Genomic DNA, 15,720 nt, shown 5'->3' with positions numbered 1-15,720 from the left:
AAAAAAAAAAAAAAAAAAAACTTAGGAGTATTGATGAACTTTGTTTACAAAATAACATTCCGACTCCTTCCCTGAATGGCTGGTGGCTCCGGAGCTTTGAAAGCCCTGCTTTTCTCTGGGTTCCGAAACCAAAGTTCTTTACGCTCACTTCTCAAACCCTTTCCATAGGTTCTCCTCTCGGTGGAAAAATCAGTAACAAGGTGTACGCGCGCGCACGTTTAAATTGCTTTTAGATTTCAGATACAACAGAAGAGCTAAGCTCGACACCACTTGCTGACGGCTTTTTCCCCCTTAAACTGGGGACTCGTGTCCCTCCCTGGCACTGGATTTAGAGGAGACACCCTAGCTGCGGCAAAGGAAGGAATTTTCTCCTATACACACTCACTCCCGCTGCATATCTCCTCATGTCCACTAGAGGTCACTGGCCCCTCGCGGCTCGCGTCGCTACCGGCCGCCTCCCTCTCCTTGAGCTCAAATTAGCCGCGCGTTAATTAACACCCGAGTCCATCAAGGCCTGTTCCTTAGTACAGTACTCCAGCAGGGCTTATATAGACAACCCAAATCCAGCCAAAGCAAACCTCCCCAAATCCAACATTTCCAGCATGTTCAAAATGGGAGACAGGCGCCTGAGTAACCCGGGGAAAGGTATGGTGCCATCACGCTTTAACTTTTGTTCTGTGGGGCTTACTAAGTTGCTGTGAAGATATAACATTCTCTGCGAGCGCAGGTTCGGCGGGGCCCGGCTGGTTTCTCCAGCTCTCCAAGGCTGGGCAGCGCGCTTTCTGGCCACCGCAGCACACTGGTCCTGGCGAGTTTCTCCAACACGGTCGCCACGGGGAAGAGGGGTGCAGGTCCACACCATCCTAGGCGCACACGAATTTGTAAAGGGAGGATATTTGTTTAGGATATGATGCACAAGGAAATGCCCAGACGTCTTTGAGATGGGTGGAGGAAAGAAATATGGAAGACGTTTCTCTTGCCTTTTGATGAGGAATGGGGAAGGGGCGGGGGTTGATGGTGGAGATGGACGCCCGGATTTGACTCTGGGAGCGGGAGCGAGGCGATGCCTGCGATGTCCAGGGAAGGTCATTGCCTCTTGCTGCGTGTGCGTGGTTTTGTTTTGTTTTTTGTTTTTTGTTTTTTTTTTAAGGTCCACATGAAACTTTGAATATAGCTTTTATTTTATTTTATTTATCTCAACTAAATCCCAATAAGCATTTCCCACTATGGACTGGGGAAAATGAGTCATGTCTCCAGGGCCTCAACGAATTCCTTAAAAACTGCATGAAACGAAGCCCGAGTTATATTCCCAAAGCGCCGTCCACCTTCGTGATATTTGTAAATTGCCATGACGAGTCCCTTTGACATAGTGTCCTAATGAGTGGAAGGGTCGCCTCTAGAGCTCTTAATTCTTTTGAGAAAAAAAAAAATCTTAAAAACATTAATTCGTGTTCTGACAAAAGGGCTTACAACGCTCGGGGTCTTTTGCCTTAGCGGGGAGCAGAAAGTTTGGGGAGGAGGAGTGTGGATTCCTAGGAGTTTGGGAGCTGATCTTTTTTTTTTTTTTTTTTTTTCATGGGATAATTGGTGCAGATCCCAAAGATCGGGACGGTCAGGCCTTTACCAGAGCGCGATCCAGCGTGTTAACCACCATTTGCTCCAACTGTCAGCCGTAGGCAAAATTAGCCTGCCGCGCCCTCTTTGCAGGACCGGGCTTCTCTTGGGTCAGTTTAATGATGGCCGATTAATGAAGCCATTGTCCGCCTTCAGGGGAAAGAAGCAGCGCGGGCGAGTTGTGGGCCGCGTCCACGTGTTAGGCCACGCCATAGGCACCTCCAAGGTCCGCATCAATAGTTCCCAGGGGGCGGACGGGAGCAGGAGTGAGTGCTTCCGGCAGCCCAGTGGCAGGTGAGTCCTCCGCTCCTGACGGGGCTGGAGGGGGCACCCCTGGGAGCCCGCCACAGTCTGGAGCATCGAGGGGCGTCCGATGCCCCCTGAGAAAGCTCTGGGACTTCGAAACTGCAACTATTTTTTTTTTCCCGCGGTCCCAAATTATTAGGGAGCCACTATTGGAGAGCGTTCCCTGCAGAATCCAATCCTTACCTGAACCCCCAACGTGGGGCCGCCCCCATCGCACACTACGTTCCTCTTCCCCTTCGCCTTTGGCTTGGGCGCTGCGGAGCTGGCGTTCCAGGTTGGAGCAGCCGCCAGAACCTGATCCAGCTCCAGGGCGGGCACAGGTGTCAGCTTGAACCGGAATTATGTAATAGATTTGGCAGCCCTGGCTCTTACCAAACGGAATTAAGAAGGGTGGGGCTTTCCTTTTCTTTTCTCCTCCGTTTCTTTTGACTACATCTGGTCAGGTGTACTCAATCCGTGGCAGCAGGTGTTATTGCAGGAAAAGACGAAGCGGAATGGCTGTGGAGGTCGAAAAGCGCTCCCATGGAGCCGCCCAAGACTAGCCTGGGGGCCCTGGGAAGAGCTACCCCTTCCCGAGCCGCTCACCTGAAGCCGTGACCCATAGCCGTAGGCGACCTGAATTTCAGGCACAGGGGACGAGGAGGGGTCTCTTTGTTTTCTGGCCAAAACCCCTCTTATAGAAACTATGGGGTTCCCTTCTGATGACTATTTGCCTTTTATTAGCCTACCTATCACCCCACGAGTGTGGGAGAGTGTGAGTTTGGACGGAAAATAAGGAGATTCTAGGTAAAATACCCTTGCAGGCGACAGGGAGCCCCGCCTTCATCTCGGAAGCGTTACCTGCGAGCAGCCTCCGCCAAAACAGGTCTCTAAAAATGAGCCAAAGGGAGCTAGCCGGAACCCCTTCTGAGATGCAAGCCCATGGGGCTCTGGTTCAGTAGAATTTTTTAAAAGCATTTTACCAATTTTGGTAAGCTCTAGAAGGGGATTTCATACAGTCAGTCTCCATTTTATTAGGTACAAAAGAAAACAGAGGAAGGATGACATCTCCCTCTCCAAACCATCAGTTTACTTGTGGGTACTAAATTATTGCCATGACTGAATTTAATGCTAGGGACTGGTTTGAAACCTTAGAGACCTAAGGAAGTGTTTGAGCTTTAAAAAGTGAAATGCTAAATTTTGGGAGTAGGCTTACTTTTAAATGATAAAAGAGAATAGTTTTTAAGTACCAATTCAAAGGCCAAGTTTGAGTCTCTGAGCTGAGTTCTAAAAGGAGCAAGGTTATTATATTTCAAACAAACATTTGGAGAGTTATGGCAGAACTATGACGACAGTGGCCAGAGTCTGGTGTCTAAGTGGTTATTTACAAGGTGATGTGGCGTATATCTGAACTCCTTAATTGGGACTGGTGATTTCAGCCCAAAACTCACATGTATAAAGATTTTAGTAACAACTGCACAAATAAAAATGTCTCCTTCTAGAGTAGCTTCCATTTGCAGATGTTGCTGCCAGGAAAGCTGGTGAATCCTTTACCCTGGATATTTACATGGCCCTGAAGTGCCCTTGTACCTATGTGTTAATTGTAGCACAACTCCACGCAATGACTACCTATAAATGACATTTTTTAAAAATCATGTAAGATATAAGCACGGAGAAGACTAACATCTGCCAGGAAATTTTTTAAAACAAAGTTCAAACTAGCCCCATTAAATAAGTCATGGTCAAAACGGTTTCATGGTGAATTATTTTTTGCCTTCCCTGCTGCTGCCAAAGCCATTGATGATCACAGGAGACCTCAGCAAAAGGAATCAGGAAGCAGCACTCTCCCCCACCTTTTTTTCCAAACGCACATGAGTTTCTTCGTGAATTCCATTTGCTGGATTTCGTCTGCCAGTTGAAGATCCTGTACTGATCTGGGTAGGGACCAGCCCCCACACGCAGCCGTCTGTTCCTGAGCAGAACTTGGAGGTATAACTACTTTCATGCCAACAGGACAAAATGATTTCTCTCAGAATCAGGTTGTGTTTTCAAGTTACCTTTCCTGTCTAATCACGTGATGCTTAAAAGACTGATCACCTTAAAGAACACTCCTCAGTGCCAGCGCCATAGAACCTAGTTGAGCTCTGGGGGCTTTTCTTGAGTACTCATAAAAGATTCCACACCTTCCAGGAAGGCAGGTTGTACGTGGTTGGTACATCAGTGGCTACTTGGTGTCTAATTTAAGTCTTCAGGTGTTTTACTAGCTAAGAAGAGTAAATTTCGCAGGTTGTATATACTTTAAGAAGGGAAAAAGGAATGCAAATTATGAAGTTGTCTGTTTAAAACATAGTTTTGCAACTGCTAAGTTCTACTTAAACAGAACCCCAAATTTATTTTGTCCTCCTGTCATAAATTACTTTCTTTTATAGAATTGTTCTGTACATCAAAGCTGTACCTTATTGAATCCCTCACTTTCCTCCGTGCAGCCCAGTCCTGAGGCCTCATGAAAACGCTGGCTAATAATTTTAAAGACAGAAAGGCAAATTCTCAAAAATGATATTCAACATGCAGGGCATCTTAATTATTAAGTAACTGTTAAACAATGAAAACTGTTCCCACCATGCCACTGTACTATATAGGCTGCATGTTGTATATAGCTTGAATGTCGACCTTAAACAAATACCCATTTTTCAACGTGTGGCTGGTCCATCGAGAACGAACTCTTGTCCTCAGAAACCAAGCCCCAAACAGAGAAAATGCATAGGGTTGGGGGTCCAGATGTGTTTAGATTGTGTGCTGCAAGCACTGCGAAGGCAGGTGCAGGCTGGGCGGGAGTCTACATGCTCTTTACTTCCTCTCTTATCACTGTTGTCTGAAAGAATTTTTAAAACTCAGCCCGGGTTGGTAAAATATGATCTTCGTTTGATATAGTGTGTAACCGGCTCCATCGCTGAGAGGATTTTTTTTTTCCAGCAACTAACATAATTTCAAAGAGCAACTTCTTTTTGTTCTATTTTCCTTCAAAACTATGCTGGGCACAAACTAGTAACATTTTATTCTTATTCTGAAATAAGATTTGGCAGGTAAATGAGTGCTAAAACATGCCAAATATTCAGCAATCTACCGTTCAGAGATTCTTTATGCCACAGAATAGGTTTATAACTCTGTAGCAATAATAATCCCTTAGGTATACAAATATACAGTTCACCAACCCATCTAGTGGTTTCACTGGAATGGGAGAAGGGAGATGGTTACCGTGACATCATTGTTATTATTTAAACTGCCAGGGGAGAATATAATTGTTAATAAAAGCCTTCTTCTCCACGCCCATCAAGGTTCCCTCCCCCCTGGCATTTTTATGACGTGCCATCCACAATGAATGTAAGCAGAGTTATGTTGATCCTGGGAACCTACTGTGTAACTATAATGTCGCACAGGTCAGCAAGGAAATGAAGAAGAAAATTACTCTATTTAGGGATAGTTGTTTGAGAAAATATATATTTACAAGTTTGGGGTATTGGTATTAAAACTTTGTCTCTTTGAATGTGCGTATGTGTGTACAGAGGGAGTGCTATGAACGGGTTGTATGCATCCGTTGTAGAATCCATGTGCGTCTGTGTGTACAGAGGGAGTGCTATAAACGGGTTTTATGCATCCGTTGTAGAATCCTGGTGTTTGTACATTAAAAAGCTGCCATGTAATCGTTCCATGGGACTGGTTTAATGCATTTAACAGAGAACTAATGGGTAGTCTATGTTGAAAAGCATGGTCCTATTTTTTAATCCCATCACGTATTGAAGCGGTTCTGTGCGAGTCTGCCGCTTTCACCTTTATCCACAGTGGATGCTCTTGTTCGAGAAATCCATTTCAACCACTTTTGGTTCCTGATCATTGCTAAAATGCCTCCACTTCTTTCTCTGCCACTATTCTTTATTTTTGGCCTATTTTTGCCAGACTTAGCAATTATGATAAACAATCCTTGCCGCACTGAAACTCAGTTGAAATGATCCGGTGAACCCCCGCCTCGGCCCTTGCTGCAAACTGTAATCTCAAATACTGGATATGGTCGGACTTGGTCGTGGGCTCTAAGCTACTGGAGACCGAAGCTACTTTTTCGTGCTGGGATTTTACCTTCTTTCTAGCCTGGAGCGCGCGCGCTATGTACACACACACACACACACACACACACACACACACACACCCCCTCTGTAAAAACAAGCTGAGGTGAGGTGAGGGGGTGCCCCCTGTGAACAGAGACGCAGGGCTCGGGCGGAGGGAGCCTGGCCAGCGGGGAAACGGGCGGCGTGAGCAGCGCAGGGACCAGGGGCTGTGACTAAGGTGGGCGCCCCGCGGCCACAGTGAGGACGCACGGAAGCTGCACTAGCCTCCCGCGCTTGTCTGAGGTGCAGGAGTGGATGACCCGGCTCCAGGGAGTAAAATCAAAGTTCCGTGGAGCATGGAGCGGGTAGACAGCCACGCTTGTCCGAGCTGAGAGCCTTCCGTAGTTCGAGCTCGCGCGTGGAGCGGCCTCCAGCTCTCGGTCTGCTCGGGTAGAAGCCCACGAAGGGGGTCCCGCGGCGCCAGCTTTTGTACGGCCCCGCCTTGGCCAGCCTCGAGCTGACGCACCGGCTCCCCGGGGACGCTGGGGGCGTCGCACCGCAGCTGGGTGGGGAGCAATTTATTCTTCGCCGTCCCATCCCAGCCCATCTTCGGTTACTCCACCTACCCCTCCCATCCCTCCTCCTCCTCCTCTTCCTCCTCCTTCTCTACCAACGCCCGCACTACCTTCTGATTCTCTACCTCCTCTTCATCCTCCATCCCCCTTCTACTTCTCTCTCTCCCCCCTCCTCCCTCCCGCCTCCTTTCTCCCTCTCCCCCTCCCTCTCTCCTCTGAATAAGCAAGCTTTTGCCTCTAAAAGTCACAAGTAATCCTCGTGTGTGACAGAGAGAGAGAGAGAGAGAGAGAGAGAGAGAGAGAGAGGGAGACAGACGCGAGCTGGCCGAGAGGAGCAGAAGGCAGGAGGGGAAATCTGGCACCACGGCTGGGAGAGGAAACTTGATGCTTCTGGGCCAACATTTGCCAGGGCCTCGCTCGAGGTAAGTACACTGGGGGCCCGCGGAGTCTGTACCTGTCAGGTCCAGCCCCCATCCATAGCCCAGAGATGGGCACCCTTACCTGGGCTATTCAAATAATGATCAAAATGGAATGAGAATGGGGTGCAGGTGAAGGAGTGCCTCAGCCGGAGGGCCGGGGGCCCAGAGGATGCTGTGCGCCTGGAAGCTGGGACCCCAGGCTCTTGCCCCAGGGCACCTTGTGCCTCCAGCCAGGGTTCCGAGAGACTGCGGGGAGGGGGGGGCTCCAGCTACCCGATTTCCCTTCCTAAGTCGCGCGTTGGACAGCTCCCTCCTTTACACATCCGCGTGCAAATGAGCCGCTGCTCTGTCATGAAGTGAGAATGTGAGCCCCTCTCTAACCCCAGAAAAGGAAAGTTTGGTAAGGAGGGGGCTGCGCAGATCTGCTGTTCTCTGGAACCTACACTGGGAACCCTAGACTTGGCGCAGAAAATTAATAGTTTTTCATTTTTCCCTTAAAAAAATTACCTTGAACGAAAAATTGTATGTATTCAAAAAAAATTATTGGATTACCATGTCTGATCAGCTGCTGATGACCTACCAATAAGCGTTTTAAACATACACGCACATTCACGCGTGCGCGCGCGCGCGCGCGCGCGCACACACACACACACACACACACACACACACACACAACAGGGGCTATGTGCAGTGAGAAAGGCCGTCATAAGTAACCAAGAATTCAGAGGGAGTCGCGAGGGCTTTTAAGTGTGTAAAGGCTGTGTACGTGTCCCCCTTGTTACAGAGAGCAGAGGGAGGGGGCAGAGGGAGTGCGCGGTCGGCTCGGCGTTTTCGCTGTGCCTGTGTGTTTCGCGTGTTGTCAGCTGGCTCCGGTTTCTAAAAGCTGAGGGCTGCCAGGGGCGGGGGCCAGCATCCACCATCCACCTCGGCACCCTAGTGGTGAAACAGGTCTCATTTGTTTGGTGCAGAGCGGTGACGACCTAGAAGAGACTGGAGTGTGGTTAGGTCAGCCCCCTGCCATCCATTACACCTGCAGCAGATGGCTCAAGTGGTAGAAAGGTTTTGTTTGCCGAGATCAAGAAAGGAGGAGGGGGAAGCTAGAGCCTCGCCCCACTCAAAAGAAGTACCATAAAGAGCCAAAGAAATGAAAGAAGCCATATTCCTACCATCAAAAGCAATAATGTTGCTGCCTTCCAGGAGTGAACCTGGACACATTAGTGACCTTGGCACCTGGCTCAAATTGTTAGCGACAGAATTATAGAACTAATATTTTTCAAATGTATTTTTGATGAAGTGCCCACTCCTCCCTACACACACACACACACACACACACACACCTATCTCCAGCCAGATGCACACAGGTGTCCTTGGATCTCTACTCCCTGAAGCCAAACGTCAGTAAGACCCTGCAGATTTCCAGATCAAGGAAGCCGCTTCTCTCTCCCCACTTTATTCAGTCTGCCTGCTAGCTTCCACACACAAGTCCGCTCTCCCCAGACAACCACCTAGCTGGAATTTAGTACATTTAGACAAATGTACCCAACTCATTTTCACATGCAATAATGTGCCTTTCTGATCAGTCTTCACATCCTTGAGGCTTTCATTCCTTCCTTCCTGCTACCTAAGAAGCAAGAAAGGAGGACACACAACCTCCCAGGCAGTCTAGAGGAAAGGCAGGAGTGACAAAGAACAGGGACACAGTCTAATGACAGTTTAGCCTGCCTTCTATTCCTTAATTTTCTGGATAAAAAAGAGGAATTAAAAGAAAAATATATTGAGGGAAACCTAAACAGAACAAAAAGCCTTGTCTCCTCCGTTACTTCACACAGTCATCACGATAACACCTATACACAAATTACATATATGAATATACTTATTCATATTTTATGTGAAATATGAGATTATTTTCCTGGCCTAATTTTCTGTTATAAACAGTAAACTTTTTTCTACTAGAGTTTAATATGCTAATGCTGTGGGGGTGACTAGCATGCAGAGAAATTCCACAATTTTTGAAACATAAATTCTATTTTCCTATCTTCTTTAATGCCAAATCAACATTTTTAGTTAGTCAAACCAAAGAATATCAACAACGAGAGCCCTTTCTAGCTAAGATTTTGGAGTCACAAATAAAGCTACATCCTAAGAAGCTAAAAGGAAAGGAAAAAACATCAACCCCTGCATTTATCAAGGTGCTTTCAATACCCAAAGACACCTTTGAGCTGGGTTTGGTTGATGGGTGCTTGTTGTGTGTCCAATGTCATTTTTTATAATAATTTTCCTGTCCTATGAATGTCTCCATTTCACAAGGAGAAAGCTAGCTTTGAAATGTAGTGAGAAACAGGATTTGTTGAGAAAAAATGCCGGTAGGATATAGCCCTGTTTATTAATAATACAGGTTTATTCATACATCATAGAAACTGCTGAGACTCTCTTCTGTGATGTGAATTCTTATATTATCAGGATACATTTGAATCGACTCGTAGGAAAATTTAAAAAGAAAAAAAATACTTGCAGAACAGAGTTGAAGTACAGGTTTCTTGGGCCTTTTGGTGATTTCTTTTTAAGAGGGAGAGAGAGGGAGACCTGATCTAAAACTCTTGGCTTTAGAGATAATAAAAGCTTCCAATTTTATTAAAATAAAACAGAATTAGCAAACTTTTGTGATTGTTGAGAATGAAGACAAAAATTTAGTCCTAATAAGGCCTCCCACCTTCCAGGCAAAACATTTTAGACCCTAGTTCTAACCGGTATATAAAGCTAAGAAAAATAATTTCCAAGATGAACTCTTGAAATCTGAATGGAAAAAAATGTTTTTAATTCTGAGGTTTGTTAAACAATATTTTACACAGAAATCTCAAGGAATGAAATTAGCTCAGATACCCCAATGTTTCAAGGAAAATAAATATATTTTTAGTATTTGAGCAGGTTAGTATCAGAATCACACTCAGTCAGGTTTTTTTAGGCCCAAGTGAGCCTCAGAACCTGAAAAGGAGAAAAGAAGGCATCTTGGGGAGTAATGGAAGCTGAGGTTCCCCTCCTTTACCGGCTGCTGGGACCAACATCACATCTCCTTCCCATATGAAATGGCTATATGCTATTACAGAAAACACTAGATAAGAGAAAGTGAATCTGGAATACATGAATCACTTTTTTGCCATCCCCAACCTCGCTGAGTTTTCATCAGAACTGCCATGGCTTCATAACATCTCTTACCCTCCCCAACAGAAGCCAACCACCGAAGCCTTGTCGCAAAAGATACATATACATATGTATATATATGCACACATGTGTATGTGTGTGTATATGTACACACACGTATATATTATATATATATATAATATATACGTGTGTGTGTGTGTGTATATACATATATATATATGCTTTGGTATACAGGCTTTAAATATATATACACACATCCGTAGGTCTCCAGAATATCACCAGCAGCCCAAATTTGCCTTTATTTCAGGGGTGATTAAGACGATTATAATTCTTAAAGAGAAGCTATCAAATTTCACTCCCTGGCGGCGGTAGCAGGGTGCTGTAAAGGTGCTCGAAGCTGGCTAGCAGCAGGGCTCGGCCGGTTCGCGTGGCCGGCACCAACCGCTGCATCTGAGTCTGTATCCCTTGACTCGCACATTTCCCCGCCTAAGGGAGGGTAATGAACTCTTTTCTTTTCCTAATTTGTAAAGATATCTTCTTTAGTCAGTGTCGCTCTGGGGACGGCGGGGAAGAGGCCTGGGTCATGAACCTGAGGAGGTCAAGGCTCTGACCTCTGCTTGGGTCTCTCTTATTAAACAAGGGACGATGGGCAACTGCGTCTGCGGTTTTCTCCGGTTCCCCAGAAAAAAAGGGCATGCTTGTGTGCCTGAGTGTTTAGTTCCAACCTACAATTCTCTCAGGGGTCTCCAGAAAGCGTGGCTTTGTCTTCCCGAGGGCGGACGAGGCCTAGAGCAGTCCGCAGAGCCTTGGGTGCACTTTCCCGCCGCCTCCCAAGTCCACCGAGCCGGGCACCCCGGCCCAGGGCAGCCCTGACGGCCCAGGCGAGGTACCCGTGCGGCCAGTAGGTGTCGCTGTTCCCCTGCCAGCGGGAGCCAGGAGCCCCGCGCGGGCCCCCAGCTCCACTCAGCCTTCGGCTCCCTGCAGGTTCGCAGAATCACTGGAGCTCGGGAGACAGGGCCGCTCTTCCCACCCCCGCCCCGGGACCATGCCAGTGCTCACCTTGCCACCACCGCAGCAACAATGCCGGCCTAAGGAAGTACCTTCGGGGAGAGAAAGGAGAGACGGGTCTGTTGTGGCGAAACAGGGCCCCGACGGAAGAGGCTCCCAGCCGGCTTCTCTCGCGGCTGCCAACTCTCCCTCCTTTCTCTTCACGTGCCATGGGCGGCGGTGGAGCACTGACGGCCTCCTGGTAAAATCCCAAGACAGGGGATTCAACCAGGGTTCCATATGGGCTTTGCAAATAAATAAGAGGTTGAAAATCCCAGCTTCGTGGGAGCTAGCTACAGAAAGAGTGGATTGGTTTGAATATTCTTGCCGAAGAAGAAGAAAAGAAGAGAAGAAGAAGAAGAAGAAGAAGGAGAAGGAGAAGGAGAAGGAGAAGGGGAAGGAGAAGGAGAAGGGGAAGGAGAAGGAGGAGAAGAAGAAGAAGAGGAGGAGGAAGAAGAAGGAGAAGTGCAGGAGGAGGAGGAGGGAGAGGAAGAAGAAGGAGGAGGAGGAATAAAGAAGAAAGGAAGAAGAGGAGGACGAGAAGGAGGAGAAAGAGGAGAAAGAGGAGGAGGAGGAGGAGGGAAAGGGGGAGGAGGAGGCGGAGGGGGAGAGGGAGGGGGAGGGGGAGGAGGAGAAAGAAACCTGGGCCTGGCTACACGCATGGGCTACAGACCACCTTGTACACATCTATGAACGCAGAAATGCCGGGTAACCGCGATTGCCGTCCCCTCCCCAGGTCCAGGAAGGAGCCAGTATTTGGAATGTGGTTGTCTTCCCCAAAAGCGTTGCTTGCCAAGCATTATTTCCTCTTGGAAATCCTAGCAGTTAGCAAATCTCTGGAATCTGCATTGAAATGCTAGGTATTGAGAATTCTGCGCGCTTCTCTGGCGTCTTGCAGCTCCTGGCCTTCGGCCTCAGTGTGCCGCGTAAGACATTATTAATCAGAGGCGTTCTTTTTGTATGTGTTTCAAAAGAAGGCCGTTTGGCTTATAAATACCGAAAGGGACATTTACAGTGGGTACATCCTATAGGTGTCTGGAGACTTTAGTATGATTCTGATTGTTTTGTACAGGGAAATCATTGCTCTGATTTAAGGATGGGGAGAGGGAGACTGCACTGAACAGGCTAAATTCAGAACTAGGTGTTATTCAGAGTTAGTATGCAAAATGGAACTGGCTATGTATTTAAATTAACATCTAAAATCATATCTTCAGTCAAAATGTGGTGACATTTTGTAGTACAATTTTTAAAAAGATTCACATTTTATCTGTAACATTTGGGTAAAAGGAATAAATTCGTGAAGAAGAAAAAAAGGTAACAATAAAATTTAAAAGAGGAAGAAAGAAAAATTTTCACAAAGTCCAAAATACTTCGGAACACATTTTGTTCCTTGTCCTGGGCCGCCGTCTCATCGTCTCAAAGGACATAGTTGGACAGCTGCTGAATCGTTAAGGCAAGCCTTAATTTTTACCGTGAGGTAGCCAACATCATCTTTAAATGTCATATGCTTTTCGCTATGTTTTATAAAATGGGCTTCTTTCTGTTAAGTCCTATATCCGTTATACAATTCTAAATAATTATTTCTGATTGAGACGGCAAATTAATCATTCGGTGACGTGATGGTGGCGGGGGGGGGGGGGAGAAACACGTGTCTCATTGGAGATTGTGAAGTTCAGTGAGGTGGTATTTTTAGCTTGAAAAGTCCAAATTCAGGTATTTGGATATTTCTCCCCCTCCAACCGTTTCTCCACCCCGTCCCCGTTTTACTCTTTATTTTACTCAATCCTTTGGGATCCCTTTCTCCTTTTTCTCTTTCTCGCTTGTCTTGTCTTTTCCCTTCACAGCGCCTCTCTTCTTTTCTCTCTCTTCTTTTCCTCCTCTCTTCTCTCTCTCTCCTCTCATTTATTGTCTGATTCTATGTCAAGTTAATATAAAAGTAGCAAGTGGGAGGCCCAGTACCCTTAGCAGACCCTCTCTCTCTCCGCCGCGTGAAGGGCACTTTGGGGAAGTGTCAGTCGCTGCCAGGTTACCCGTCAGAGTGGTGGCTCTTGGTGCAGGGCGTGCAGCTCACGGAGGAGTTGGGGTCTGCGCGGGGTTGCGGGGCTTATTCAAATACCTCCCGCTGCTGCTGTGATTCGCAGGAACTCGGCCTCCATATGGTAATGCGGGGCGGGGGGTTGGGGGAGGCGCAGAAGGGAGGGGAGTGGAGGATGGGGGTGAGGGCGGGGTGGGAGGGGGCTCCGGCACTGAGCGCTCGACTGCCGGGCTGGGACAGAGCACCCGGACTCGCGGCGGCGGCGGCAGCGACGCTACCCACCCTCTTCCCCAACACCCACCGAGCCAGCGAGCCACCGAGCCACAGGCCCTCGGGGTAAGCCACAGCGCGCACACAACGATGACGGTTCACACGCTTCGGGTTACTACCGTGCGCCAAAGAGGGAGATTAGAAACAGAAAAGGAGATTACAGAGAGATCAGAGATAAGAGGTGTACCTCTCTGTGTTCCTTGTCACACAGCGCGCGCGCGCGCACATACACACGCATCTGTACACACATGCATGCTCAGACAGCCGTACACGCACGCATTCCTTGCTACTGCCATCTAAATATATGCACCGACACTCTATACCCTGCTACGTGGCCGGTGTGTTTGTCCTGATTCTACATAAAGGCAGTCAGGTATGTGCGAGAGAGACTCCAGGCAGGAACAAACAGTCAACGCACAATTTAACTGCAGCCAAACTCAAAGAGACATTGAGCCTGCCGAGTTGTTTCACTAAGCCAGGTGCCCCCCCCAGAAATCGGCTATTCTGCAACCAGTTGTGGAATCCTGCAATTATTCATAAAATGTGCTGAAAATTTATTTTAGGAAATGTAATCTTGCTATATATGGCAAGGAAAGGGCGAACCTGAAGGATGAGTGTGTTTCCGTTTTTTAATGTTATACGTGTAGCCATCTGACCACTGTTTATTGGGTGACAGATCATATGAGCACTTTGGTGTAGGTTTGGAAAAACTACAGCCAGAGGTAAGGCTGGATATGCCATAAGAGTTAAGGGCGCTGAAAAATGGATGCTGGATAGTCCAGCATGAAAGATGGCATACAGCTTTAGGTTTGAAATAAGGGGGAATACATGTGAATATTTACACATGAAAGCCATTGGGGAGGGCTGAGTCTTGGCTTGAGTATCTGTGCAGGTAAGTCATTCATAAGAAAACTAATTACCTGTGCATGTACTTGGACTTGTTTAATTGAATAAGCTGCATGTGTGCATATTTGCTCTTCTTTGAGGCTATGCAATTATAGATTGAGTCTTTTTAAAATGATGTCTTTGGGGAAATTTAAAAAGTGGAATATATATATATATATATATATATATATATATATATATATATATTTTCCACTAGCTATCGTGCTGCATAGCTATATTGCCAAGAAAGAGATCCGATCCTATAAACAAGATTCCCATTGCTTGAAATCTAACTCAAGGCCTGTATATTTTAAGGCACATTAACTGGTTTAATATAGTCAACTGTTTTATTTGTGTATTTGTTTTCATTTCGAAGTCAGGAATCAAGGATGCTTTTCCGCCAAGATACTGTGCCTTGTTTCCAGCCATATTAAGATGAAAATGAAACAGTAAATTTTGAATGCAGCCGATAAGGCACAACACACAACATGGTTGAAAATGTCTTCCTTGCAGAAGGCTGTCCATTGCTGTGTGTCCACACACACACACACACACACACATATTGCAAATATATATATATATATATATATATATATATATATATATATGTTTGCAATAAGAAATGCTAGAAAGCAATAGGGCGGGGAAAGCCACACCTCTCAGGCAATCAGCACAAAAATTCTTTAGAAATCTTTGGAATCACTTCACTTACACATACATTATCTCGAAAGCACTGGCCCTGAACTGTGTTTTTGCTAATATGAAGTTAATTAGACAATCAAACTTTGAGCCTTGAGCGATGGACATTACAGCCCATCCAGGTATGTCAGGAAAGAAAAAAAAAATGTGTCTTGTCTTTTATGACCAAACCAGGAGGTTATACAGCTGGCATTGCATACATGACAGATGTGCATATTTGTAACCTTAAATAAACAAGCAGGGAGACAACTGTGTATATTATCTAGCAAGAGACAGCAACAGACACTCGCCAAAAAAGACAGAAAGGGACAAGAGAGACAGAGAGACATAATAAAATAAAAACATAAAAACCTCCAAAAACAAACAAACCAAAAAAAGGGGGAGAGAAGGGGAACCAATAAAATGACAAAACCTGAAATTTTCGCGAATTAAAAAATGCAAATATACTTTTACATATGCATCGGTATTAAAAATAATACACGCTGGAACCAACAGGAGCGAGAGCAAGAAAAAGAGGAGGAGGAGGAGGTGGAGGAGGAGAAGGAGGAGAAGGAGGAGGAGGAGGAGGAGGAGGAGAGGTGGAGGAGGAGGACGAGGAGGATGGGATTACAGATCTTGAGAGGGTAAGATCA

General features: G+C 46.5%; 1 long non-coding RNA gene across 4 annotated transcripts in view; it reads left to right on the top strand.

Moving 5' to 3' along the window:
- The first annotated feature begins 438 nt into the window (after nt 1–438).
- Nucleotides 439–15,720, top strand: part of LOC108289004 — a 27,238-nt gene continuing 11,956 nt past the window's right edge. The window contains exons 1-2 of one of the 4 annotated variants that reach the window (XR_005196884.1): nt 6,117–6,237; nt 6,845–6,996. This is a non-coding gene — a long non-coding RNA (uncharacterized LOC108289004). Of the gene's footprint in view, nt 646–6,116; nt 6,238–6,560; nt 6,997–13,456; nt 13,571–15,720 lie in introns of those variants that run through there. The other 3 variants (XR_001818945.2, XR_005196883.1, XR_005196885.1) reach the window with 3 other exon arrangements.

Source organism: Cebus imitator, unplaced genomic scaffold (genome assembly GCF_001604975.1).
Source record: "Cebus imitator isolate Cc_AM_T3 unplaced genomic scaffold, Cebus_imitator-1.0 Scaffold16, whole genome shotgun sequence".
NCBI lineage: Eukaryota > Metazoa > Chordata > Mammalia > Primates > Cebidae > Cebus > Cebus imitator.
Note: the sequence above shows the minus strand (reverse complement) of the source record. Positions and strands in the feature narration are given on the sequence as shown.